The 26946-nt window shown below is 44.6% G+C and overlaps 1 protein-coding gene and 1 pseudogene across 1 annotated transcript in view; both read right to left on the reverse strand.

The window, feature by feature from the left end:
* Positions 1 to 26946, reverse strand: part of LOC147683537 (kyphoscoliosis peptidase-like) — a 341732-nt gene that overhangs the window by 177636 nt on the left and 137150 nt on the right. The window lies entirely within an intron of this gene.
* Positions 4553 to 26946, reverse strand: part of LOC147683538 (uncharacterized) — a 31051-nt pseudogene continuing 8657 nt past the window's right edge.

Raw genomic sequence — 26946 nt, forward strand, 5'->3', positions numbered from 1 at the left:
TGAGGTATCGATGACGTCACCAGAAGACTCGTCTAACGTTTTGCTCTACCAATCATCAAGGGTCCAAAACAGGGTGATAGTCAGGGCAGCAGTCCTTCGTAGCCATCGGGAAGTGGGGAACCTCGCAGTAAAGACTTTCGGACCACGTCGACATACAGGGGTCGATGAATTGGCGGCCTTCCTCCAGAATTTTCACACGAAGCTCCTCACGAACCTCTGGCTTGGACCGGTACCGCTGATACCGCCCTACGTTGGGCGCCAACTGAAGTATTGGGTTTTTAAGAACCCAGCGGTGCCAGGGAACACACCCAAAGACTTCGAGTTCTTCCTGTTTCAGACTACAGAAACACAGAGTCTTCTTGGTGAAGTCAAAGATCGTATTTATTGGCTGCAGCCAGTAACAGGTATCCTAGAAGTACAACACGGTGTATATTCTCAGGAGACTGCTCAAACTTACAAAGCCAGCCTTCTCTTTTTATACAAAATATTATGCTTTAGGCAAATATTCCTTATTTTACAGTTGACCATTCACATATTTTCACTACAAAGAAAAAGCAAAGTCATGATGACAAACCCATATTTTAGTTTGTCCAGCCCACAATCAATTACCCGACAAGGCCCAGTATTTTCATCAGATATCGACTGACCCCCAATAAAAACGGGCACCTCCTCCTCGTAAAGCAAGTCATAAAGAAAGAAACAGGGACAGGTGTGTGTAAGATTAGGCATGGTTTGTGTGCGATGAAAGGTTTATGACATGTTGTGCCTTGATACTAATCTCATTCGGCCACTGGGAAAGGAACTGGCCTAACAGGTTTGGCTTCAGGCAGTGGAGTCAGCTTGCCCAGGTCACAGAGGAGTCAGCAAAGGTGTACGTGTCCTTCAGACTCGTTTTCGGCCCTAGTCATTTGGCCTGTGTGAGGGCAATCACAAAATGGCTGCCGTTCACAAAATGGAACCCGAGGGTTCAGGACGGAAACTCTGATTTCAGGGTGATCTCGTCACCCGAATATGACGGAAATGCTTGTGCATAGTATTCTAATCATTCTCGGTCTGCTACTACCAAAATCGTCATGATACGATGATGTTTATAACACGGGTCCAGAATTTTCAGTACCGCAGAAGGGCTGCAGCATGAATCTGTCGTGCTAAGTGCGCAGCTCACCTTCTGACTCGTGAGGCTCTTGTGTAGAATGGAAGCAGGTAGAGCCTTGCTGGATGATTGTTGTGTGCTCAGTGACAAAGCTTCCAAGAACCAGATATGCAGGCACCATTATGATGTCAGGTAATTTCAAAAGCTGGAACCACTCAACTATGGTCAAATTTTGTGGGCTTCCCTTAATAGCGGCAGAGCAGTGGCTTGGGACGCTTATGCATGATGATGTTAGGTCAGCGTGAGGAGAGTAAATACTACTGCAACAGAAAGTAGACAACATCTTAGGGTCATGCAACATGCTGCTGGATAAGTGTTTGGATAAGGTTTGGATTCCGCCGTATAGGAGAGAGGATCGGGAGGAGACCAAAAAGTCTTTAGCCAGGAGAAAGGTGAGTGATCGTAGTGAAGATTCGATTTCCCATGATTTCATGATGATGATCTTGTAGATAAAACACAACATTCAGAATCACATTTGCATAACAGTTGATACCTGAACTATTTCCCAACTGGTATCCTTCAATGTTTTCTTTTTTTGAACCTCAATTCCATCTTTGACATACTTCAATTTTAAACACACTACACGTTTCTCATTGTTAGAAATGGGATTTCTGGTTGGCTAAGGCTTGCGCCAAAGCCAGGCAGAAACCACCACTCTAGTCATGGCAAGGGAGTTACACGCCGAAGATAACCCCTGCTCACCCCCTTGGTAGCTTGGCACGAGCAGTCAGGCTTAACCCGGTGGCAATGTGTAAAGCGTTTGCACAACACAGGCACAACACAAAAGGAACTCCACACAAGTTTATATAAAAAAATAGCTTTTGTATTATAAAAAATACATTAGAATGCAATCACATACATATATATACTGTGCCCACTGGCACAGGCAATGTTCACAGGGGATTAAATACAGGACTGGGCCAATCAGGCCATGGTCAGAGCCATCAGAAAAGGTAAGTACAGATAAAACACAACCAGTCAAATCAAATCAAATAAAGCTTTATTTGATTCCAATCAAGAAAATCATAAAAGCACATGATATCACACATCATATTTAAGATACAGTCTAAAATCTAGGATCTGCTCAGCATATGATAATTACAGTTCGAGTCAATTCAAAAAGCTAATAATGAGAATTTGTCAATACGCTAAGTTTTATAATGGAAAAATGAGTGTAAAAACAATTTACAATATTCCATAAGGAGTCATAACATAATTGATTTATGCGTTTTAAAAACATTTTATAGAAATGCGGCAACAGAATAAATGGTAAAAACATTATCTAAAAATTGTATGGCTAGGTATGCAGGGCGACATTGCCTCAAACCTAATTTAACTAATAGTGGCTTAATCCACTGCTGCCAAGATGCAGTGTAGAATCTGCAAAACATCAAAACGTGCATCGTTGACTGTTCAGAAATTTCGTCACAAGGGCATTTGCCTAACGATCGGCACCAGTCATTTTGAACAGGAAAGCTCACTGACCTGTGAAAAATATTTAATCTAAGCCTAGTTAGCAGAAATCTCTCATAGTCGCTGTTTACTATCATAATATAAGGTTGGGCAGTCATAGTAACTAAGGTTAAAGAATGTGCTTGAACTGTCTTTTTCCCTTTTTCGGCAGTGAATCGTGCATCATTGAGGAACTTCATACAGATATTTTTAAGCTCTTTGCGCGATATGTTACTCAGTGGGTGAGGGTCATTGTAGTACTCTAGATGACCAATTTGCGAAACAAAAAGTTTACCATACCTTAGCCAACACATGTGATTAACACCATCAAGAGACATAGCATCATTCAAAATAAATCTCTAAAAAGAGGCCTTTTCAGTGGTCCATACCCTGTGCCATAGGAGAAATGTAAATGTAAATGTACATGTATTTATATAGCGCAAATTACCCACATCGCAGGCATCTAAGCGCTTGCTTAGGGAACCCGTCCTGGTATTCCCCTGTGAGATAACCCCGGCAGGGTATCCACAAGGTGAAAGCCAGGCATCCCGTCGCGAGGGGCCGTTGTGGAGATTAAGCATGCTATTGCCCAGAGTCGCAGAGTGTGAACCCGTGAGTCGAGAAGGCACCGAAGCGAGAATTATCGGGTCCGTGGAATTATTGAGCCCAAGCCCCGTCGAGGCGAGAACAGGTTGAATTTTTATTGCGTCCTCTAGGAATGGCATACCTAATTCACTATGGCAGATAAAGTTCGATGTACTACCAGGGACGGAAAGTACGAACCTAAAAACATGTTTTCCACCATCTGGACGGAACTTACGTTGGCAGGGTGTATTGCTTTGCCCACTTGCGTAATCTGAACTTACGCACATCACTAACTCACAGAGAAACTCCAACACTCCACTGGAGATAAAAATGAGCTGTATTAATATTGTAGGCAAAGGCAATAAATCCCTGAAACTAATAAAGTCTTAGGCACCGAGTGAAAGGCAATGAGCAATGAATACACCACACTATATACATAAATATGAAACTGTGCATACAGGTATATAAACAGTTAATGTACAAAGCACCTCACCAGATTCATTTGCAGCACCGGAGACTTCAACATCCCTGGGCCAAGCACTGAACGCCAAGTCGGGAACCCTGCAGACCGGGGCTCAGGGAGTAATCTCTTTGGGCACCAAAGTTGTCCCGCGAGTGCGTCCACTCCAAGACTGAGTTCCTGAGCTCCACCCCACAGACACCGCTTTTTATAGCTTAAATCAACCTGTTCGAGAAGCCTCTAGCAGGCGCTCTCGCCCATCTATTCACAAGTGCTGGCCCCCATCTCTGCATCAGACCCACCGAGACAGACCTGGCCAGATTCTGTTTAGGCGGTGACGAGGCAAAAGACATTCCTTTCCCAATCTCCGGCCTTGGAGACTGGCACGGCCATCCTCCCTCTGTCCTAGGGATAAGTATGGAATGCATGAAAACACTCTGAAGGTACAACATAACCTCACAAGGCATCCTCACGAGATGCCTTGCACCTGCATGTACTGGCTTACGTGAAAAACATGTTGATGTTACTGCTGAAGTGTAACTCCAGGTCAAGGAGCACAAAATGGAAGTGCGATGCAACAAAATGGAAGATCAGAGCATTGCATGGAATCGAGGTCAACATGTGATTTAGCACGTGTAAAATGGCAAATGCAGCACATTCCACCCCTTGACCTTCGATTCATCCATCATACCCCATTGGTCTAAATACCATGGATCTGGGACGCAAAAGGGAGAAAAGATTAGGAATGCATTGAATGCAACAACATAATGAGATAAAAACACAAATAATTACTGTAATAACACCTAAGATATACCGAAGCTGTCCAAAATTAGGCAGCCACCCAAACAACCAATCGCACCATCCTTGGTCAACGTCTTGGGTAACCCCTTTCACTAAATCTTTCAAAGCATTAATATGTGCATGGATAGACATAGAATGGTCAGATAAATTAAAACAACATGGCCCATCAAAGTCCTCGCAACCGTGGTTATGTTTTAACAGCAAATAGTCCACAGCTGCCCTATTTTACAAAACAGCTTTTCTTGTTCCCTGAACATCTAATAATAATTCAGCTAGAGCGGCAGAAGTGTGATTGAGATTCTTTACAATTAAACAGGCAAGCTTAGCAATTGTTCTGGCATTATAAGCGGACAGTCCTGGCACTCCCACAATGGAAAGAGCCAAACTAGTACATTCTGTTCTAGAAAGCAAATCAATATCGGAGTCACAATCCTCAGGTAATTGAATAGCGGCTCTAGAAGAGCGAATACGGGTAACAGAATGCATGGGAAAAAGCATAAGACTTAATCGTGATAAGGCACAAGGTCCTCCAGTTATGTTAGCTGGTATGTAAGTGAATGAAATATTACCACACGAGAACAACCATCCTTTAGGTAATTTCACATGGTTAACATGGCTAGCGGCTAATACTGTGTGATTACAAACCATATAATTGGTAACATTACTACAAAAACTGTCATGTCGTGACTGACATAATGTTTGTTGATCAGGGGTCAATTGTTTGCTTTTCTCTAGTTTTAATTGGCCACACTTGCCAATCTTGGTAGGGTCACAAGTTAATTGATAGCAAACGCCTCCAGTAGAGATATTGTAGGTAACAATACTTGTCATGTTCCTCCAGAGGCTATCTGTAACCTCTGGGCAAAAGCAACAGTACTCATAAAGACTCAGATGTGTTTGAACATCACTTTCCTCCACTACCCCATCAAAGTTAGTTTGGTTGAAAATGTGCAGAAGCACCTGTGCAGGGGTAGGTACGGCAACAAGACACGTTGATATCATATCAGCTGTACTCTGAAGATTTCTCATACAGAAGTGGGAAGTGTTCAGCACATTCCCGGCCAAGTAGGTCCAGATGTTATCCGGTTGCTGCAACAATGCTGTCATCCGACTCAGGCGGTTGATCCCCTTCGGCATCCCCGGGCCCTCCCGGACCCCTCCGGACACGCCCAAACACCAACCACACAGCCCAAGCATCGCAGCGGCAAGCCATACTGTGATCTAGAAACAGAAAACAAACTGGTATAATCACTCTTGCAAATAACATTTTTCAGCTGGTACATTTTCCCACTTTTCCTGTCCGGGTTTCATGATGACTAGGATGTTATCTCTGCCCTTAACGATCAATTCTGCAGGTTCAGGAGGTTTGTTTGGGGACTCCACCCACAATTTTGCCCCTGGGTTCTTGTTGGTAGATCCGAACCCGCCCTTTCCTTGCACAGCTAGAAGGGCTGGGGCCGTACCCTTCATGACATTTCCTCCATACACCGGCATGATGACCATTTGGGCAACACGGTCACCAGGTTGCACAATCAGATCATTGTTTCCACTGTTCAATAGGATAACTTTGATCTCCCCCTGGTAATCGGCATCAACCACCCCTCCCAAAACCTGGATGCCTTTAAGGGCAAGCCCAGATTGAGGGGCGATTAGCCCGAAATGCGCTGGGGGAATTTGGGTAAGGGAGGGGTAATTCCACTCCTCAGGCTACAAAGCTTCCATCAATTGGAAGCATAGGGAGGCTTGCAGAGGTGCTACCTCTTTATGAGGAGAGAGACAGGGCGGACAGAAATTGGCAGGCGCTTCGCTCTTGGAATGTGAGCTCCTCGAAGGGAGCGGTGCGAGGCAGAGAGCAGTCTGTCTCTGTTATGGTTGAAACTGAGCCAGCCCTGGGACGTGGACATTTCTGTACGGGAGGGGCCTGATAGCAAGGAGTGAGAAGGGTGTGAAGGGACTTCCCCATCCCCTCTGACTGTGACAGAAAAAAATCAGATTTTGCCCAAATAAATTTAGAGGATATAATGCAGGTAGTATTCTTGAACTATTCCCCAGATCTAGAGGAGAGCTTTGCAGACAGAAATAAAATATGGGACCTTGAGAGATGTAAAAAGAACATTATGTGTTTTTGAATTGAAGTTTTTTGCAAGACATGTGATACTTGTTTATCGTTTCAGATTGCGGTGCCGGGGTGCAAGTGATGCCCTCCCTGTATGCATGGGCCCTCACCCCCCCTTTTATTATTTTATTATATTATTTTAGTTTGTTATTTTTTGGAGAGTGGACCCCCAAACCCCCCCCAAGCCTGGAGCCAGACTGGACGGTGGTGATGTCCTGGGGCTGATGGCAGACGGGAGTTGATGATCTATGGAGAACCAGATCAGATGGGGTTCTTCCTTGTTGAGGGGATACTGATGAAGATGGATGCCAGAGAGCTGTCATCTACATAGATGGACTGCTTCTTTCTAAGCGAAGAAGGGATCAGCAGAGTGTGCTACAATTGGAACTGTCCCCTTCAAGTCAGGCTGACTTTGAAAGCATGAGAGCTGTGTGTCTTTCGCACAGGAGAACTGCTTGTGCACCCTGACAAGAGGCAGCGGTGTTTTGTGGTTTTATATTTTCGGAGCTACAGTTGGTTGCCTTGGCAGTATAATTTGCAGTTTAATTATTAGAGGTTCAAATGACACAAGCTGAATTATTTTTAGATATTTCACCTGAGTTCTTGTTTCAAGTAATGCAGTAAGTTTAAAAAGAACAAAAAGAGAAAACCAGTTCATTATGATCTGCTTTGAATTCAATGGTTTTGAGTAGTCACTTTAACACGAGAGCTTTTGATTATGTTTTTGATTCTGTAATGCAGTTTTTACTCTTTCAAATATGTTCTACAGTCTTGTATCCTTCACTCTGACAATTTAGTTTTTTAAGGTTTTGCCTTTAAACGAGACATGCAATATTTTAATGACAATCAGATCTTCAGTTAGATTTTATTTAGTTGCTGGTTATTATGTATTGATACTGCTTTTACAGTTACCAGATACAGTGCCCCAATGATAGTTTTGTTTTTCAATCTTGATATTCAGTTGCTAGTTACTTTGCAATAATTCAAATTTTGTAGTTAAAAGATGCGGTCATAGCTGTGCCTTTAGTTCAGTGATTTTATTTTTGATATATGTGAATGGTGATGTTCAAGGGTCAAGGGGTGCTCTCCCTTTTTCGTCCCAGATCCATGGTATTTAGACCAATGGGGTATGATGGGTGAATCGAAGGTCAAAGGGTGGAATGTGCTGCATTTGCCATTTTACACGTGCTAAATCATATGTTGACCTCCATTCCATGCAATGCTCTGATCTTCCATTTTGTTGCATCGCACTTCCATTTTGAGCTGCCTTGACCTGGAGTTACACTTCAGCAGTAACATAAACATTTATTCACGTAAACCAGTACAAGCAGGTGCGAGGCATCTCGTGAGGATGCCTCGTGAGGTTATGTTGTACCTTCAGAGAGTTTTCATGCATTCCATACTTATCGCTAGGACAGAGGGAGGAAGGCCGTGCCAGTCTCCAAGGCACGAGATTGGGAAAGGAATGTCTTTTGCCTCGACACCGCCTAAACAGAATCTGGCCAGGTCTGTCTCGGTGGGTCTGATGCAGAGATGGGGGCCAGCACTTGTGAATAGATGGGCGAGAGCGCCTGCTAGAGGCTTCCCGAACAGGTTGATTTAAGCTATAAAAAGCGGTGTCTGTGGGGTGGAGCTCAGGAACTCAGTCTTGGAGTGGACGCACTCGCGGGACAACTTTGGTGCCCGAAGAGATTACTCCCTGAGCCCCGGTCTGCAGGGTTCCCGACTTGGTGTTCAGTGCTTGGCCCAGGGATGTTGAAGCCTCCGGTGCTTCAAATGAATCTGGTGAGGTGCTTTGTACATTAACTGTTTATATACCTGTATGCACAGTTTCATATTTATGTATATAGTGTGGTGTATTCATTGCTTATTGCCTTTCACTCGGTGCCTAAGACTTTCTTAGTTGCAGTGACTTATTGCCTTTGCCTACAATATTAATAAAGCTCATTTTTACCTCCAGTGGAGTGTTGGAGTTTCCCTGTGAGTAAGTGGGGTGCGTAAATTCAGATTACGCAAGTGGGCAAAGCAATACACGTACCTGCTGCGTTATCCGTGGCGGCCCATTTGATGATAGTACTGCAGCAGGTACGGCACTGGAAAACACATGTAGAGCTAGGTCCAAGGCGGTCGTGACTGGGTGGTGTGGACCGGGTCGCTGCTATCGCGCTCCGCTGTCGAGTTTCCACCGTCTCTGGTTGGGCGGTGTCTGCCTGTTTGGGCCATGCTAATTTGTGGAGCGGAGCGGATGTCATTCCGCACAACGGTGACTCTCCATTGGCTCCGACCGCCACGGTGGTGGGCGCACTTTGATGGCGGTGCGTGTAGCTCTGCGGCGGACGGGAACTGACCTATGTTTTGCTATACTGATATGGCGGACTTGTTTCCCGCTGCTCGCGGGTGGAAAAATGCGTTTTTGCACACCGCCAGCACGGCGGTGGTGCCACCGCCCGACATCCTAATGGACCCAATAGTTGGGATTTTCACAACAAACTGCTTTAAACTTTGTTATTTCTTTTTCAAACTTCACATCAGTACTATCTTCCATCTCTTCTTCTACACGTACACTTATCAAACTCTTATTTTCAGTAACTCTATATCATCACACACTTGTTTTACATCAAACACTGAACCATGCAAAAGAACTGTACTAATTTAATTTAGACATAATGCAGGAGTTTTCACGTAGTATAATCTTCTAACTAACTTTTGCATTTCGGAATGATGTATTGCTAACATTGTTAAATGATGAAAACCACTTTGACACACTTTCCTAGAAAGGCAAGCCAGAGAATGACCTTGCAACCCTGTATTTTTTCTCACTTTTTGTGGATCTAGTTCTTGTAATATCTTAACCTTCTGTTTCACAGTTTTTTCTATATTGTCTTAGAAAATGTAGTAAAATATCAATAGATTGTTGACGTATACTACAATACTCTCCCTTGAAGTTCATCAGCTATTACTTGTTCAACATTTCTAGTAACTATCTTTTCTTTTTCAATTGGAGAGACATTTTTTACTTCATAAGAACGGCCACAGGTATCAATTGCATGCAGTAATCTATTTAGTTGAAAATAACAAAATATTGTGTCATTAAGGGTCCATGAGGTTTGCTGCACTGAGTTAGTGGTCCTGAAGCACTCAGTGTGTGTGTGCACCATGCAATGGTGCAATAATTGACATCAAAAAAGTTCTTAAGGCAAGGATACTAAATGGATATTATGTAGATTTTAGGGACTTTGTAGTTTGTTGCCTACTCCACTCTGTAATTACTGACTGAAAATTCAATTTAAATTGTGAGCCCTGGTGACCCCAGTGTAAACAGGATAACCAATAATTATAATGGGGTAGCCCAGTGACCCTCAGAACCTGGGTTCTAAAGTTAGACAAAAAACAATGGTTCTTTCGGATATATAAAGCAATTTCTTTGTTATGCTATAAATCTAAATACTCTTTATACACATTTCACACCATCAACAATGAAAGTACAGTATGCAAGAACACACAACACAACTCCTAATTTAAAAGATTTTTCTTATTATAGATATTTTCCATGTATCAATCAATTGAAAAATGGCTGTCTGAAACAAAAGTGACATGAAATCACATTCAGGGTCAAATGTCTTTAGGTGACTAATAGTGACAAGTGAGGACCGTGCTATACAGAGAAAAGGGTGGATGACATATTAACATACAAAACATAAATTATCATCTGTCCATTTTTTTACTCAATAGTCACAATAAACACAACTATTTTCTTTTCTTGTGTTGCGACTTCACATGGTCGGATTGACAACACAATGTCGACATTTCAACCCTAAAATGTGGTGCATTCTTAATTGCATCTCGAACGGGTCTTCATCAGGACAGGGAGAATGAAGGACAGCCTGAGAAATTGATGGGCTAGAAGTATCTTCAACAGCTTTTGAGGACGGGGTATCTGCCGACACCTCACAGTGATATCCTTTATTGTGGTATTCTACAGCAATAAATGTAGAATTTCTTCACCAGCCGGTGGAGAAATGTGGGATGTGTGCCGCCGCAGCGATTACCTTAAATCCCGTTCTACGAACCAAATCAGCCCGACCTCACTGCTGTAAAACTCGAGGTTGAAACGTTGACGTATACAAGCTGGTGCCAACAGCCCATAGCACCAGTTTACCTGTGATAGCAGCTGCAAAAAACATCGCCACAGACGACCCGGCAACTATCGCTAATGAGATGCAGAGTAGGCGTTCACGTGCAAAAAGACGTGAAAATACCACTCTACAACATTCTCAACAAGCAGCCAGATCGGCGACAACATTCCAATACAGGCGATAAGGCGTGTTAGCACCAGGAAACTAACACCTGCTCTGACCTGGTTTAAAGTCGGACAACAACCGGCAACAGAGAAGGGAGCACAGCCCAGAGCCAAACATGACGAACAACAGATGCACCTGGGCAACTGAACATGCAGCGCCGTAGCCCCAATACGGCAATAACACCCACCACCACCACCCCCAGGCCCCCCCATCCCCCGCCCGGACCAACACCGAGGCAGCGCAGGCAAAGACAACGACCAGCTGAAAACGCACCAACCTCACAGACCCAACACCTGGGAATGGCATTGCCCACCACAGGCTCAAAAGGACAACAATCCTATGCATCCTAACCACCATTGCCCACAGGCCGAAGGTACCAACAATCAATCAATCAATCAATCATGAAATTTGTATAGCGCGCTACTCACCCGGGGGGTCTCAAGGCGCTTGGGGAGGGGGGATCCGCTACTGCTCGAACAGCCAGGTCTTGAGTTGCTTCCTGAAGGAGAGGTGGTCTTGGGTAAGACGGAGGTGGATGGGGAGGGAATTCCAGGTCTTGGCTGCCAGGTAGGAGAAGGATCTTCCTCCCATGGTGGCTCTTCGGATGCGTGGAACGGCGGCGAGGGCGTGGCTGGTCGATCGGAGTTGGCTGGTGGAGTGTAGAAGGTCAGGCGGTTGTTGAGGTACCTGGGGCCTAGGTCGTGGAGGGCTTTGTGTGCGTGGGTGAGGAGGCGGAACGTGATTCTTTTGTTGACGGGGAGCCAGTGCAGGTCTTTCAGGTGTCCGGAGATGTGGCTGTGACGGGGGATGTCCAGGATGAGTCGTGCGGAGGCGTTCTGGATGCGTTGGAGTGTTTTCTGCAGTTTGGCTGTGGTTCCGGTGTAGAGGGTGTTCCGTAGTCCAATCAGCTGGTGACAAGTGCCTGGGTGACCGTCATCCTGGTTTCGGTGGGGATCCATCGGAAGATATTTTGCAGCATGCGTAGGATGTTGAAACACGATGACGACAGGCGTTGACTTGTCTGGTCATCGATAGGGAGGAGTCCAGGATGAAGCCCAGGTTGTGTGCGTGGTCCGTTGGTTTGGGTGCGCTGCCTAGGGCCGGGGGCCACCAGGAGTCGTCCCAGACAGATGGTGAAGATCCAAGGATGAGGACTTCCGTCTTGTCTGAGTTCAGTTTCAAGCGGCTGTTCTTCATCCACTCAGCTACTTCTTTCATTCCTTCGTGTAGGTTGGTTCTGGCGGTGGCGGGGTCATTGGTGAACACAGCGGACAACCAACATCCCTCCTCAGACAAAGCTGCTGGCTGTGCCGCACCTGTTGGCCTCCGGGACCTGCCAACCAGAGTCCGAAGAGTCTCACAGCCAGCCACATCCAAGCCCCCACAACTGTCTTGGATGCCATCATCAGCTTGGTACCACACTACCTATCCTTCCTACACACTGCGCAGGAACAGCTGTAGACCAAACAAGATGTCAAAGCCAAAGCTGGATTCCCTCACGTGTCAGGGGGCAATTGAATGCACTCATCCTACTTGTGCCCCCTGGTGACACTGTATACAATATCCGCAACCGAAAGCACATGCATACCATCACTGTGCAGGCAATAGTGGACCACCTGGGAATCTCTACCAACCTCGACGCCAACCACCCAGTCTGAGTGCATGAGTCCTACATCTTCCACCAGCCCATCATCACCCGGTGCCTAATGGCAGGCACCTACGTAAATGCGATGCTCGTTGGCAAGTACCAAATGAACACACCACACACCTCAACTCCACAACCATGCAACTCTCAACACTGAGTATGCACATATCACAAACTCACATACAACCTGCTAGACAACATGCCCGCCCACCAGACATGACAGCACAACTCACTCTGGCAACCTGGGCCAGCCATGCACATAAGCTATCAACTGCATGGCACCTCAGCCACACAATAGCAGATTGTGGGAAGAGGTGGGGACCAGGCATGTGCGAAGGAGGCAACTGACCAATGAATTACAATGTGCACAATGTCAAGTGTGGCGTCGAAGTGATGGCCAGACTGCAGTATGCAGACCAAACACTCCTCAAGAAGCCCAAGGCGGACCCCAAGGACCTCAAGAACTTCCGGCCCATCTCCCTGCTCCCGTTCCCGGCGAATGTCAAAGAGAAAATCGTCAACATGCAACTGGCCTGTCACCTAGAAGACAACAACATCTTGGACCCTTCCCAGTCCGGGTTCATACGAAACCACAGACCCAAGACAGCCCTCATCTCCGCCACAGACGACATCAGGCACCAACTAGACAATGGCAAAATATTAGCCCTCATCCTCCTTGACCTGTTAGCCTCCTTCAACACGGTCTTCCATCGCACTCTATAGACGGGCCTCCTAGAAGCCGGAATCCAAGAGAAGGCCCTAGACAGGACCACGTCCTTCCTCTCCGGCAGAACCCAGAGCTTCCGCCTCCCGCCCTTCCGTTCTGAGGCCATCGACATCATCTGCAGCGTCCCCCAGGGCTCATCCCTCAGCCCGACGCTGTTCAACGTCTACAAGGCCCCCCTCGTACAAGAGAACCGCCAACATGACCTCAACATCATCTCCTACGCTGACGACACCCAGCTCATCCTCTCCCTCACTAAGGACCCGCACACCGCCAAAACCAACCTCCACGAGGGAAGGAAGGCCATTGCTGACTGGATGCAGAACAGCCGTCTGAAGCTGAACTCAGACAAGACGGAAATACTCATCCTTGGACCCACCCCCTCAGCCTGGGACGACTCCTGGTGGCCGACCACACTGGGAACAGCACCGACACCCACCGACCATGCACACAACCTAGGATTCATCCTCGACTCCTCCCTCTCCTTGTCTAAACAGGTCATCAACTCCTTCTCCTCCTCCTGCTTCAATACCCTCCGCATGCTCCGCAGGATCTACAAGTGGATCCCGACTGAAACAAGAAGAACGGTGACACAGGCCCTCGTCAGCAGCAGACTGGACTACGGCAACACACTCTACGCAGGAATCCCAGCCAAACACCTACGACGACTACAATGCATCCAAAGCTCCTCCGCCCAACTGATCGCCAATGTCCCCCGCCGCAGCCACATCACACCCACCTGAGAGACCTACACTGGCTCCCCATCGACAAGAGAATCACCTTCAAGCTCCTCACCCACGCACACAAAGAGCTTCACAACGCCGGACCAGCCTACCTGAACAGCAGACTCAACTTCTACACCCCGACCTGCCAGCTCCGCTCCGCCAGCCTCGCCCTCGCCGCTGTCCCCCGTATCCAACGAACAACCTCTGGCGGCAGATCCTTCTCCTACCTCGCCACCAAGACCTGGAACACTCTCCCCACCTCCACTTCCGCTCGACTCACCATTGGGGGCACCGACGGACAGGTGAGTCTCCTGTTGATTCCTTCGCTATTAGTTAGCCCCCTTTCTATGCAATTGAGTTTAGCAAACTCGAGCCGAAGAGTTTGGACGGCCCCCTAAGCCCTTTAGACTCAGGGGCTTATTAAGGACTTTGTGGCTTGATATTCTTGGGCACTCGAGTAGCCCTTTACTATGGACAATCCCTGGGTCAGTCACTAGGAACTCCTATCAATGAGTATACACTGTGATTTTAGGCAGGTGCCTGGGAGTTATTAAGAAACCATTCAGAGGTTATATGTTTTACACCATAGCGTTATGTTTTTCAAGTGTCTGGTTGTAGGTTGGTTTCTGGGTTGAACAGTTGGGTGACTATCACACGTCTGTTGGGTTGGTGTGTAGAGCAATTGGCGTGGACACTGTAGAGTTGTGTGCTTATAGTGGTCCTTTTCTTTCTACACTATAGAGCGGGGCCTCATACTCCCGAGCGGTCGCCGGGTGAGGTGAGGTCTTCACCCACACAAAGCTGGGTGAGTAGCATCGTGAGGAAATGCTTCATGGTGTTTAAGCTATTATGCTTGTTTATATAATGCTGAATGCAAATTTCATTCAGGCAGGTGTGCTTTGTTGGTATGGTGTTTGTGTATTCATGTGGTCGCTTGTGTGTAATATAGTGTTTTGTAAACATTTTTTCTAGGGAGAAGATGTTCTTCTCTCCTTCCAGTGGGCATTCAATTGTGATGGTTCCCGGTAGATATGTAACTTTTTTAGTACATCATTTGTCCTTTTCACTCAACACATTATTCATAGTTGCAGTAGCCTTTTTTCTATGGTCCTGAAGAAAGCCGGGGCAATGCCCCACAGGCTGAAACATGTCGACCGTCCTGCACAGCGCCATGGGGTAGTCATACTACTCGGCGTGTTTTTAATATTTGACACATAGATTGCGTTTTGAATGTTGTACAGCGCCTGTGTAGTCAATTTTAATTTATCACTGTTACTTTAGCACTGCACTTTAGGAAACACTACTTCACAATGGACATCACGGCTAGATTACTGACATCCATTTCCACAGCGGCACCACATGGTCGGTTGTGATATGGAATGATCAGCAAAACATCCCACATGACGCGAAATCCACCATAAAGGGTGGTCTGATGGGATTTTTTCCAGCCTATGTTTTCAACAACATACGTTCATACATGCACCCATTGTTGCACATTCGCCATTACAGCTGCACACCTTCTTTCAGACCTAGTCTGCTCTCTTGTGTGTTTTGTATCTCAGAGTAGGGGAGCGAGCAGAGAGGTCATTAAATATTACCCTTGACCCTCCACATACATGTTTTGTTTTCTAGTATTAAGAGCAACTTTTTGGTTGCGGGTCTTCTAAATTGGTTGCAACGCACTTTCTGTTGCACCCGTAAAAGCTCACCCAACATAATTGTGTGTGAATCCCTTCTGTTCACCTAGTCCTATACCTACTTTCCTGGACACTTGATGATAACAAACAACTCCCTTAAATCATGAACATATTGATCCCTCACAAGGGTCTTATTACGCTCCAGCGTATAGCAACTCTTTATGGTCCTACAATTGGATGACACACTCCACCATAGAGTGACTCTCTATGTATTAATTATTTCCATTTTGGGGCACAGTCTTTCTTGAAAATAAGCATTGTAGTTGAGGTACTTTAGTCAGATCGTCCCCGTGCATACACATGTTCAGAGAACAATTAGAACTAACCTTCTTCACAAACCACGTTTGGGCGTTCTCTACAATGTAAACGATTACCAATTACTCGTTTTACACTTCATGTGATAATTGTAAGTGAGTTTTTGGGTTCATGACACACATTGGGTTTCCTACTTGGGAGACTTAAGCTTGTGAGCCTATCACGCTCCTCTCCAGTGAGATTCAGTCAATTTCACTGGGCGCATGACACACACACAGTGTCTCCCCATTAGCCACGCTCATGAATCATGATGTGCGCGTAATTGAGCAAATCTCTCACGAGAAGCTCTTTTTGTTATCCGCTTGTAATGGCAGAGTTTTTGGCTTTATTTAGCAGTGATATAGATCATTAATCTTGCTCGCATTTAGTATAGGTATTCTTAGCCTGTGTTGGCTCTTTTAAGCCTTTTTTCCAGACCTAGAAGAGGATAGCTGCTTAATATGCCTTTATTCTTGACTTTAACCTGTCTATTGCCTATTGGCTTTGACATATTAGACACATTGGTATGGTTTATGTAGGTATTCTGACAGAGCTAAGGAGCATTTCACCCCTTTCAGGCCTACAGGCCTAGAGCTAGAGGGACTCCATCTTGATGCAGCTGAGAGGCTTTTCAGGGCAAAGGCAAAGTTTATAGTTATAACTGTTGTTCGCCCTAAGCGGACCGGAGAGAACCGGCCAGAGCTGAATCTAATCAGGAATTGTTCCCGGGCTCAGGTCTCTAGACGAAACAAGCAGACTGGTCACTGTGGGAGCGTCTAGCGCAAGGAGCCTGGTGCATGGGATTGGTGGGAGGAAGCTGCTGGCTGGAACTTTCCATGAGGAAACAGCATTCTATATCAGTGAAGTGCAGAGGCGGAGTCAGTGAGTCAAGCAGAGAGGGAGTCGAGTAGAGTTGCAGTCGAGTGAAGGTGGCGAAGCCAGAGGGTCGTGTTAAGGTGGAGGAGTGGAAAGCAGTGGAGTGGAGTTGGCAGAGAGAGAGGGTTCAAGCTGGAGAAGAGCTGAGTTGAATAGTGAGCTGGAACTGAAGGAAGCAGTCAGAAGCAGGTGCTTATCAGGAGGAGGTGTGAATAGCTGGAGTCTGAAGTAATGCCTTTTAGAAGAGACGGAGGAGAGATCGTGGACTAACCTATGGGAGCAGATGGAGTTAATTGGACATTGGCGCAGAGACAGAGTGAATAAGCTAGTGGAATGAACGGTGATCAGAGCGGCAGGAACTATTAAGATTGAAGATGGAAGGTGGAGACAGTTCGTGAGGGGGAGAGGAGTCCAGTGCAAAGTGATCAGCGCAGAGGTGTACCCAAGAGTGCAGGAGAGAGAGGGAGTCTGAGATGAGCCAAGGCACAGACGAGAGAGGAACCCAGATGACAGCTAGAACAAGACTTCACACTAATCAGGTGATATTGTTTTCATCACATTAGTTTACTTTACACTTGCATCTTAATCTTGTCCTTATTCCCTAAGCCATTGTATGTTTAAATCCTTTCTCTTTCAGCGGAGTGTTCCTGTTATGTTTAATCTTTTCTCTTTCAGCGGTGTGTTCTACCTATAGTCTTTGTCAGTTCTGTGTAAAGGTTTATATTGTACTAATAATAAATGACCCCATTAATTAGTGAATTAGTGTGCATGAGTTCTTTTATGATAAAGTTATCCTGGCTTCAAGCCAGTTGCTGTTGAGCCACTGATGGATCAAAAGGGAGTAGGAGCGCTTAAATCAAGAAATAACTCAATCACATAGTGTGTATATCTTTGTCCCCATACAGTGAGGGTAATCTTTCCTGGTAGGTATTGCTGTTTGAACAGATGCTACCCCTGATCAGGTAAGTAATAGTGAGGGAGAGAGGAGACTTGCAACTAAGGGACTAAGTTAGTACACCATCCCATAATATTATTGTAGTAGCAGACCCTTAGTGAAGAGACTTCCCAATATATATATATATATATATATAGGTGTTCATAGGAATGTGGTCGTCGTTGATATACGGCGTTAGTGAGAACACTGGGGAGGATTACCAGTGCCTATACCCACAGGATTGTGGCTTGAATAAGTGAGAGCACTAGGAGGTCGAACTAGTGTGTAGTTTTGCAGGATTGCAAACAGTTTGGAAAAGGGAGCATTGGGTTCTGCAGGCCCATGTGTAGACGCACCGGATTGTGTGTCATATCTGCCCTAGGGTAGAATGGTCTGGGTCAGGGTGGCCGCGAGACCAACTGATGTGAATAAGTGTGGTGTAGGGTATGGATATCCCTAGTAATCAGTGAGTATTCTTAGTATCCCTATAGATTTAGTGGTGTTTTTTTTAATAATATGAGCTTGTATATTGCGAGTTCCCCATCCTCAGGTAGGTACCAGGTGCCTGGATAGTTGGTCCTGAGGAGGGATGTGATTACGTTCTGGCTGGGTTGGAGGGGCCCCCAGGGGCTGATCCCACCTACTCAGAAAATCCAGCCATAACATTTGGCGTAGTCGTCATCTTACGAATCCTGTGTGATCTGGCCATGTGCTTAGAGAGTTTCCCATGTGTTCTGAGGGAGTGCCCTGAACGCTGGTTCCATCTGGCGTAATGTTGCAGTTTATGTAGCCTGTTAGACCTATGGGCTTGAACAGTTGCAGCGTGAGGAGATTGCATTACATAATGGCATTTGGCTTATTCAGGGTGGAAGGAATGGTTTTCATCTTGGTGTTTAAAGTGTCAGAGTTGAAGGATGGCATTACATGAGGAAGCCAGTTACATCTTTGTGATGGTCCAATTGTATAAATGTGTGTAAAAAATGCTTTTAAATTGCCCATTAAATTGCTTGCTGCATCTGCTTATGCTGTGCAATATGAAATGTGTTCATTGTTCTATGATTTGTGGAGTTCTTTGAATATAGCTCCTTGTAAATATGGCTTGTGGATAGCGCCATATTATTGTGGCTTGTGAGATGCATGTTCTTATGTTGATCTGCTGTGTTCCTTGTGCATTGCGCCTTGGAAATATTGTTTGTGAAAAGCTTGTCTTGTAAATATGGCTTGTGAATAGCGCCATGTGGTCATGGCTTGGACAGGGCATGTTATCATTACGTTTGGCAGGAGAGAGCTGGATCTCTCTCGGGTGCTTGGGGATAACGTTTTTGAAAATATGTGTACGTGTTATCTGTAAACGTGAAGAAATGTGCTCATGATTTTCCCATGTATCTGCAGACGTTGGGGAATGATTCTGCTTGAGCTGCCAAAGGGTTAATATCTTGAGTTGAGATGGCAGTCTTTATTTTTAACATGCTGTCAACATGCATGGTTATTTGACCTGACTATAAAAGTCAGTGGATTATTTGATGGTTTGATTTTTTTTTTTTTTGGTTCCTTGGTCTGCCTATGTGCTTTGTCAACTTCTTGACGGGAAGGTAACATCTTGTGCTTTGCGAAGGGTTCTGTTCATTTCACATTCTTTTTGAAATGCGTCTACGAATTTGTGTGGGTTTGCCTTGGAACTGATGTGGTTATAAATCAACCAGTCGGATTGAGATAAAGGGTTTGCACGGAGAGAGAAAATGAGTGAAATGTTAAAAAAAAAATGGCCCTGTTAGAGTGCACGCTACGGAGCTGTTTTCATTAATTATTTTTTTTTTTGAGGGTTTTCCATCTAGACAGGAATGTGCTGGTTGCAATGATCACAGGTTGAGAATAATCAATCTTGCCCGACAGTGCATGGTAACATGTGCTTTTAATTAGTGAAAGGCAACCGTGTGCCTTTGAAAAAATATTAAATGTAACATTATTATTTTCCCAAATGTAAATTAAAATGTATTCTTTTATAAAATGTGTCAGCAAAACCTTTCTTGGTAAGTTAACCAACTCAGTTAGAAAATAATAGGCTGTTTAATAGTGTATGAATGTGGCCCTTTTATTAGGTTGGCTTAAATGGCTTACATGTTAAATTACATTGTAATGTACAATTATGTTGTTTTAAAATAATTTCTCTTTCAGCAGCTGACAATGGTCCATGTTAATTCGTTTTTTCAAATGCAGAATGTATAATCTTGTGTGCTAAACTTAGTTGCCCCTTTCTAAATAAGTGCCCATATTTTAAATGTCTTGCCTTTAGCTGAATTAGTTAGACAAAAGTCTTTTTAGAAACTGGAGCTTTTAATTAGCAGTACACTGTAACAGAATTGTTTTTTTTAAAATGCTAGCTTTCGTTGGTTAGCACAATCAGGCCTGGGAACAGGCAAGGAATTTGTTTGTCGACCTTGGCAGACCAGCTGGTTTGTGCAGACGAGTTTTTTTTTCCTTCCCTCTGCAGGTTCCGATCACGTCCCTGTTCGTTATGATTGGCTACAATCCAATTTTCTTCCGCGGATGGCTTGTTTATTTAAGGGCGGGGGACCTCGCTCTTCCTGGCTGTTGACGCAGGCGGCTTCATTGCCTGCTGATAAGGGACTCTTGCAGACTCTTGCCCTTGGAGTTAGTTAGTTGCAGTGGGCCTGGGCGGGCTTCTCTGACCAGGGAAAAGGGAGGCTTGCAGTGCCCTGCTCCTGCTGTAAGATCATCATCTGGCAGTGATTCAAATAGCTTCATACTGTAGCCTGGCTCCTACTCTGAAGGGAGAAGGCTGGCTTAGAGAGGATTAGGGTATGTTAGGCCCTGCTAAATGTCATTAAAAGTTAAATTTTGAATGTTTTTAATTAATTAGGATATTTTCTTTTCAATAATGAAAGGCACCCGGGGTGCTTTTTAAATGGAAAATTTTATTTTGCAAGAGTAATGATACTTGTTTTCTTGTCTCTAGGATTGCTGGGTTGTGGTTGTGCGTGGGTCGATCCCCCCTCCCACTTCCTTTCTTGTTTTAGTTTTTTACTTTCATGTTTTTATTTTAGTTTATTATTTTTGGATGATGGAACCAGACCAGACCAGACCGGAAGGGTGATGGATGGCCGCATCGGAGGAAGTGTCCGGATACCGAAGATGCAGGGTGGTGGCCTACACTGAAGAAACAATAATTGACTTTTTTTTTACCAATGAACTTCGTTACATAATTCCTTGGCCTGCAATTTTTTTTTTTTGTTGTTGACATCACTACAAGCAGGCCCCACTTATAAGAAAAAACACGAACATGTTTTATTTGTGACAGAATCATACAGGGATTTGGTTGCATAATCCCTTGGACAAGCAGGCCCCACTTTTAAAGCAAAAAACATGTCACCTATTATAGTTTTCCTGTTTTCTTCAAAACAGTTTTTGCCAATGAAGGACTCTTTTTTTTTTTTTTTTGAATGGTGCTGCACACATGTGTTCCACAGTATGATGTAAAATGAATGTTTTAAGCTTGGTGTTACACCAGCTATCTTGTAGAAATGGGGTTTTTTTTTTTTATTGTTCTTACATTTTCACCTTGATTGATCAAAGGGTGGTTACCTTAAACTTTGGATTGTTCTGGGTGGTGTGTCTTTTAGTATGATTATGTATTAATGTTTGCCCAAACCTTGACACAGTTTGTCATGTCTACTTCTCAGATTTCACTTTAAATTGACAAATGTCAGTAGGTAGGCCTCATTTAGGCCCATTGTTATTTTTATCCCACAAACAAGCCCCTACACCAATAGATTTTATGAGTTTTATTAGCTTAAGTTGCCTATAGTAGGTAGGGCTCATTTAGGGCCTTTGTTGTTTTCTCATTAGGAGTTGAAACACATTTAGTTCTTAAGTTGACAATAGTAGGTAGGCCTCATTTAGGCTTAAGTTGTCCGAAGTAGGCCCCATTTAGGCCCCTTGCTGTTTTCATTCAACACATAAGTCCCTACATCACTAGATTTCACCAGTTATCATTAGAAATTGAGGCACATTTAGTTTGAGGATGCTTTGGTTAGTTTCTGTTGTTATCAGATCCAATCTCAGATATGTTTCAGCATTCAAGTCAAGGGTGCTTCGATTTGTTTTCAGTTGGTTGTTAGGTTTGTATTCCCTACCATTGAGTTTCAGGTGGAATTTCCTTAAGTTGTCATTCTTTTTAGGGAGTTTTTTTTTTTTTTTTAGTTTTTGATTTGTTGATAGATTGTGTTGATGTTTGTTTATCTGGATGTTATTGTTTATAAGATGTTCGCAAGATAAGGATCTAAGGGTGGATGGCAGAGTTTTTGGGCTCTATTTAGCAGTGATATAGATCATTAATCTTGCTCACATCTAGGATAGGTATTCTTAGCCTATGTTGGATAGATCATGTTGATGTTTGTTTAGATGGTTGTTGTTGTTTATTGATGCTCGCAAGATAAGGATCTAAGGGTGGAGTGTAATGGCAGAGTTTTTGGCTTTATTTAGCAGTGATATAGATCATTAATCTTGCTCGCATCTAGTATAGGTATTCTTAGCCTGTGTTGGCCCTTTTAAGCCTTTTTTCCAGACCTAGAAGAGGATAGCTGCTTAATATGCCTTTATTCTTGACTTTAACCTGTCTATTGCCTATTGGCTTTGACATATTAGACACATTGGTATGGTTTATGTAGGTATTCTGACAGAGCTAAGGAGCATTTCACCCCTTTCAGGCCTACAGGCCTAGAGCTAGAGGGACTCCATCTTGATGAAGCTGAGAGGCTTTTCAGGGCAAAGGCAAAGTTTATAGTTATAACTGTTGTTCGCCCTAAGCGGACCGGAGAGAACCGGCCAGAGCTGAATCTAATCAGGAATTGTTCCCGGGCTCAGGTCTCTAGACGAAACAAGCAGACTGGTCACTGTGGGAGCGTCTAGCGCAAGGAGCCTGGTGCATGGGATTGGTGGGAGGAAGCTGCTGGCTGGAACTTTCCATGAGGAAACAGCATTCTATATCAGTGAAGTGCAGAGGCGGAGTCAGTGAGTCAAGCAGAGAGGGAGTCGAGTAGAGTTGCAGTCGAGTGAAGGTGGCGAAGCCAGAGGGTCGTGTTAAGGTGGAGGAGTGGAAAGCAGTGGAGTGGAGTTGGCAGAGAGAGAGGGTTCAAGCTGGAGAAGAGCTGAGTTGAATAGTGAGCTGGAACTGAAGGAAGCAGTCAGAAGCAGGTGCTTATCAGGAGGAGGTGTGAATAGCTGGAGTCTGAAGTAATGCCTTTTAGAAGAGACGGAGGAGAGATCGTGGACTAACCTATGGGAGCAGATGGAGTTAATTGGACATTGGCGCAGAGACAGAGTGAATAAGCTAGTGGAATGAACGGTGATCAGAGCGGCAGGAACTATTAAGATTGAAGATGGAAGGTGGAGACAGTTCGTGAGGGGGAGAGGAGTCCAGTGCAAAGTGATCAGCGCAGAGGTGTACCCAAGAGTGCAGGAGAGAGAGGGAGTCTGAGATGAGCCAAGGCACAGACGAGAGAGGAACCCAGATGACAGCTAGAACAAGACTTCACACTAATCAGGTGATATTGTTTTCATCACATTAGTTTACTTTACACTTGCATCTTAATCTTGTCCTTATTCCCTAAGCCATTGTATGTTTAAATCCTTTCTCTTTCAGCGGAGTGTTCCTGTTATGTTTAATCTTTTCTCTTTCAGCGGTGTGTTCTACCTATAGTCTTTGTCAGTTCTGTGTAAAGGTTTATATTGTACTAATAATAAATGACCCCATTAATTAGTGAATTAGTGTGCATGAGTTCTTTTATGATAAAGTTATCCTGGCTTCAAGCCAGTTGCTGTTGAGCCACTGATGGATCAAAAGGGAGTAGGAGCGCTTAAATCAAGAAATAACTCAATCACATAGTGTGTATATCTTTGTCCCCATACAGTGAGGGTAATCTTTCCTGGTAGGTATTGCTGTTTGAACAGATGCTACCCCTGATCAGGTAAGTAATAGTGAGGGAGAGAGGAGACTTGCAACTAAGGGACTAAGTTAGTACACCATCCCATAATATTATTGTAGTAGCAGACCCTTAGTGAAGAGACTTCCCAATATATATATATATATATATATAGGTGTTCATAGGAATGTGGTCGTCGTTGATATACGGCGTTAGTGAGAACACTGGGGAGGATTACCAGTGCCTATACCCACAGGATTGTGGCTTGAATAAGTGAGAGCACTAGGAGGTCGAACTAGTGTGTAGTTTTGCAGGATTGCAAACAGTTTGGAAAAGGGAGCATTGGGTTCTGCAGGCCCATGTGTAGACGCACCGGATTGTGTGTCATATCTGCCCTAGGGTAGAATGGTCTGGGTCAGGGTGGCCGCGAGACCAACTGATGTGAATAAGTGTGGTGTAGGGTATGGATATCCCTAGTAATCAGTGAGTATTCTTAGTATCCCTATAGATTTAGTGGTGTTTTTTTTAATAATATGAGCTTGTATATTGCGAGTTCCCCATCCTCAGGTAGGTACCAGGTGCCTGGATAGTTGGTCCTGAGGAGGGATGTGATTACGTTCTGGCTGGGTTGGAGGGGCCCCTAGGGGCTGATCCCACCTACTCAGAAAATCCAGCCATAACACCGCTCTAACTGGCAAAATGCAATCTTTAAAACTATCCTCGCTTTGGTTGCTAACAACAATGTGAAGACAAACTGTATGTCATCTCTCGGTAAATTTATGTTACTGCGCATGTGCTAAAGAGCAGTGTCTCTTTTTCTCGCGCTCCTCTCTCGCGCATTTGTCCACAGTTGACAGGATTTTAACGCCCCTTTTCTGCCTCACCATATGATTTCCGGCAGCTATATAATAACTAGGGGCGGTTTGATCAACACCTCCACTTCCGCTTGACTCACCATTGGGGGCACCGACGGACAGGTGAGTCTCCTGTTGATTCCTTCGCTATTAGTTAGCCCCCTTTCTATGCAATTGAGTTTAGCAAACTCGAGCCGAGGAGTTTGGACGGCCCCCTAAGCCCTTTAGACTCAGGGGCTTATTAAGGACTTTGTGGCTTGATATTCTTGGGCACTCGAGTAGCCCTTTACTTTGGACAATCCCTGGGTCAGTCACTAGGAACTCCTATCAATGAGTATACACTGTGATTTTAGGCAGGTGCCTGGGAGTTATTAAGAAACCATTCAGAGGTTATATGTTTTACACCATAGCGTTATGTTTTTCAAGTGTCTGGTTGTAGGTTGGTTTCTGGGTTGAACAGTTGGGTGACTATCACACGTCTGTTGGGTTGGTGTGTAGAGCAATTGGCGTGGACACTGTAGAGTTGTGTGCTTATAGTGGTCCTTTTCTTTCTACACTATAGAGCGGGGCCTCATACTCCCGAGCGGTCGCCGGGTGAGGTGAGGTCTTCACCCACACAAAGCTGGGTGAGTAGCATTGTGAGGAAATGCTTCATGGTGTTTAAGCTATTATGCTTGTTTATATAATGCTGAATGCAAATTTCATTCAGGCAGGTGTGCTTTGTTGGTATGGTGTTTGTGTATTCATGTGGTCGCTTGTGTGTAATATAGTGTTTTGTAAACATTTTTTCTAGGAAGACGATGTTCTTCTCTCCTTCCAGTGGGCATTCAATTGTGATGGTTCCCGGTAGATATGTAACTTTTTTAGTACATCATTTGTCCTTTTCACTCAACACATTATTCATAGTTGCAGTAGCCTTTTTTCTATGGTCCTGAAGAAAGCCGGGGCAACGCCCCACAGGCTGAAACATGTCGACCGTCCTGCACAGCGCCATGGGGTAGTCATACTACTCGGCGTGTTTTTAATATTTGACACATAGATTGCGTTTTGAATGTTGTACAGCGCCTGTGTAGTCAATTTTAATTTATCACTGTTACTTTAGCACTGCACTTTAGGAAACACTACTTCACAATGGACATCACGGCTAGATTACTGACATCCATTTCCACAGCGGCACTACATGGTCGGTTGTAATATGGAATGATCAGCAAAACATCCCACATGACGCGAAATCCACCATAAAGGGTGGTCTGATGGGATTTTTTCCAGCCTATGTTTTCAACAACATACGTTCATACATGCACCCATTGTTGCACATTCGCCATTACAGCTGCACACCTTCTTTCAGACCTAGTCTGCTCTCTTGTGTGTTTTGTATCTCAGAGTAGGGGAGCGAGCAGAGAGGTCATTAAATATTCCCCTTGACCCTCCACATACATGTTTTGTTTTCTAGTATTAAGAGCAACTTTTTGGTTGCGGGTCTTCTAAATTGGTTGCAACGCACTTTCTGTTGCACCCGTAAAAGCTCACCCAACATAATTGTGTGTGAATCCCTTCTGTCCACCTAGTCCTATACCTACTTTCCTGGACACTTGATGATAACAAACAACTCCCTTAAATCATGAACATATTGATCCCTCACAAGGGTCTTATTACGCTCCAGCGTATAGCAACTCTTTATGGTCCTACAATTGGATGACACACTCCACCATAGAGTGACTCTCTATGTATTAATTATTTCCATTTTGGGGCACAGTCTTTCTTGAAAATAAGCATTGTAGTTGAGGTACTTTAGTCAGATCGTCCCCGTGCATACACATGTTCAGAGAACAATTAGAACTAACCTTCTCCACAAACCACGTTTGGGCGTTCTCTACAATGTAAACGATTACCAATTACTTGTTTTACACTTCATGTGATAATTGTAAGTGAGTTTTTGGGTTCATGACACACATTGGGTTTCCTACTTGGGAGACTTAAGCTTGTGAGCCTATCACGCTCCTCTCCAGTGAGATTCAGTCAACTTCACTGGGCGCATGACACACACACAGTGTCTCCCCATTAGCCACGCGCATGAATCATGATGTGCGCATAATTGAGCAAATCTCTCACGAGAAGCTCTTTTTGTTATCCGCTCTAACTGGCAAGATGCAATCTTTAAAACTATCCTCGCTTTGGTTGCTAACAACAATGTGAAGACAAACTGTATGTCATCTCTCGGTAAATTTATGTTACTGCGCATGTGCTAAAGAGCAGTGTCTCTTTTTCTCACGCTCTTCTCTCGCGCGTTTGTCCACAGTTGACAGGATTTTAACGCCCCTTTTCTGCCTCACCATATGATTTCCGGCAGCTATATAATAACTAGGGGCGGTTTGATCAACACCTCC

This window comes from Lissotriton vulgaris, chromosome 11 (genome assembly GCF_964263255.1).
Source record: "Lissotriton vulgaris chromosome 11, aLisVul1.2, whole genome shotgun sequence".
Taxonomy (NCBI): Eukaryota; Metazoa; Chordata; class Amphibia; order Caudata; family Salamandridae; genus Lissotriton; species Lissotriton vulgaris.